The sequence below is a fragment of the Stenella coeruleoalba genome (genome assembly GCF_951394435.1).
Source record: "Stenella coeruleoalba genome assembly, chromosome: 4".
In the NCBI taxonomy this organism is placed as follows: Eukaryota; Metazoa; Chordata; class Mammalia; order Artiodactyla; family Delphinidae; genus Stenella; species Stenella coeruleoalba.
In genome coordinates, this window is record NC_137149.1 from 59,262,396 (window position 1) to 59,265,586 (window position 3,191).

Genomic DNA, 3,191 nt, shown 5'->3' on the forward strand with positions numbered 1-3,191 from the left:
ACTTTCTTGTTTCTTCCCTTCCCAGCTCTTGGCAATCACCATTTCACTCACTGCTTCTAAGAGTTTGACTATTTCAATTTCTCTCTCCACACTCAGAATTTATCTGCAAGATATATATACAATTTATTTATTCATCATTTATTTTGTAGTCATGATTTTAATTAGTTATTTTATGTTCTGCCTTTCCAAAATAATTCTTAAAATACTCAGGCAAAAAGATGCATGTGCACAGGCACATGGGCAGCCCCCACGTGCACACGCGTGCATGCATGCACACACACACATGGTAATGTCTTAGGAAATTCAAGTCAGAAAAAGTGGTTTTGATTGTGATTAATTCATTTATATATATAGGTATAGCATATTTTTGATGAATGATAGCATATCCCTTTTTAGAATCTGCAACTATTTAATGCCAAGTACAATCCGGAAAAAAAGTAAGAAATGTTTTTTTCTGCATCTGAAGTCAAACTCATACTTTTTTCATAACAAGGGAGAAATGAACCTGCCCTCAGACCAAATGGTATTGAAATATTACATATTTTAAGAATCAAGGTCACTGCTATCACTTGCTGGTTATTTAGTTTCTCCATTCAGCCCTATAAAATGTCAGCTTATGAAATGGAGTTGCTAAAAATGGACAATGAGAATCTTAACAATCAGAAAACAAGGTTTGGGGTTGTTGAGTGCAGTTCATTAGGGAGAGCAACTCTGAATATTTTTCAAAGAAAATTATTTATATTTCAGAAAAGATGAAATCTTATTTAGTCCATCGTGATGACACAGCAGAAAATTTGTAATTAATTTTAGAAATATTATGTAAGAAATCACCTATTTTTAAAAAAGACTATAATTTAAAATTTTATTTCCCTACTTACAAAAATTTACTTATCCCAGAAATAGGTATGCATATATGATGCCAGATACTCCGTATGTTTGTCTATTTCACTCTGTATGCTTTAGTTTAATCATTTGGGTACAAATTCAAAGTTAAACATATAAACAAGTGAAAAAAAATTAACTTCAGTTAAGGTAGGAAAAACTGTGAAACTTTATAACAGAATTGTGTTTCAGTATAATAAAAAGTTGAAGGTCATTTGTAAACATGACCTACCTCCTCATCTGATTCCTCCACATCTCTGATATAAGAACATTACACACAAAATCAATCAAACAAGAAAAAATATTGTTGCAGTTACATATTAGACTTCTATTGCTGCTCTAACAAGTTAACACAAATTTAGTGGATTAAAGCAATATGAATCAATTATCATCTTACATTTCTATGAGTTAGAAGTCTGACTTCTGGGTTAAAGTAATTGTGTCAGTAGGTTTGAATTCCTTTCTGGAGGCTCTATGAGATGCATTTCATTGCCTTTTACAGGGTCTGTAGGCTACCACATTCCTTGGCTAGTGGCCTCCTTCCTCCATCATGAAAATTAGTTATGTCAAATCTCTCTGTGAATTTAGTCAGGAAAGGTCTTCCTATTTTCTGGAGTCATCTGATAAGGTTGGATCTACCTGGATGATCCAGGTTAATTTCCCCATCTCAAGGTCCTTAACCTTAGCACACTTGCAAACTTTTCTTAGCACTTTTGCCATGTAAGGTAAAATATTCACAGGATCCAGAAATTAGAATGTGGACATCTTTGGGATTTATTATTCTGCCTACCTCAACTTGTTTTCTAAATTCTATTTTTATGAAAAAAAAAGATGGATAATTTGAGAATGGTAATTATGTTCTGATTATGTATATTATGTATTGTACAATAGTTTCCCCTTCCCTCTTCTAATGCAGTTACTCTGAAGCAATAGCAAGTGGAGAGTATATACTTTCACACATGTTTCTACACTTAAACAAACAAATAAAAGGGGTATAAAGCCACCTCATGCAAAAGAGGACTCCATGTTACATCTATATCAGTGCTTAATATTCTATTTTTCATATAAAGATTTTACTCTGCTTTATATTAATACTACTTTACAGTTCACTCTGTATTCTGTAGTACATTCTCTCTCCTAATTTGTCTGTATGATGAAATCATCACAGGATATTATATAGGTATAAATCAATCATGGCATAAAACATGTCTGTTTGATGGAAATTAAATTTGTTCCAGATATTACTAAAAATATCACAAACAATACAGCAATAAATACTTCTGTATACATGCCAGTAGGTATTGATGGTACAATCTCTGAAAATAACATTTCTAAAGCAAGTCCATGTATATTGTGGTGCACATGTTAAGTCAAGTAGTTGAGTATCTGCCCCAGTCTCTTTCCAGTTTTTCTTTTTTTTCTTCAAAGGCTGGAAAGCTTAAGAACTACGTTTCCTAGACTCATTTGCACCTAGAATTCCTGATAAGACTATTTGATTTCTTACAATTTTACTATTACTCTTTACTACTTTCTATGTCTGATAGGTTTATTTATAATATTTTTGTTTCTTTAAAAGGGGTATATCACTCATTTTAAATCTTTTCTATATAATGAAAATAATTAAAATTATGTATTTTCATTTAAAATTTCAGCTGTGTCCAGAGAACACAAATTTCTAGTTTTATCAGATTATTATCAGAAAACAAGATCTGATTTAGAGATTATCATCAAATTATTTCAAGAAAGGAATGATTTTTTTAAACATACTCCCCTGTTTTTATATTTATTTTCTTATTTTTATTAAACCTGCTTAGAAATTTGTATGTGTGAATACATTCCCAAAGATTTATAACAAGGAATTAGGTTTGATTATTACTTTATTACTTAATTATTCATTATTCAATAACATTTTCAAGTCTACAAATTGTCACCATATCTACTTTTCTACCAGTAATTATATATACACTCTGCCCTACTGTTTATGTTGCTTATTGTTGTCTCTCCCTGAATGGAATAAAAGGTCCATTAGAGCAGAGAGTTTTGTCCTGTTTTGATTACAGATGTGGCCCAAATATATAACTGAGTGCCTGGCAATTGGCTGTGGCTCAATACCATTTTCTGAAAGAATAGACTGATGGAGTGCCTACAATATGTCAGGCACTGTTCTAGGTTTTTGAGCTGTATCTGTGAAGAAAACAAAGATTCTTGTGGAACTTACAGCATATGGGGTAGAGAAAGTCACATAGCCAGTAAACAGTAGTCATAAAATTAAGCTATATAGAATAGTAAAATTTGATGAATACAAGGGA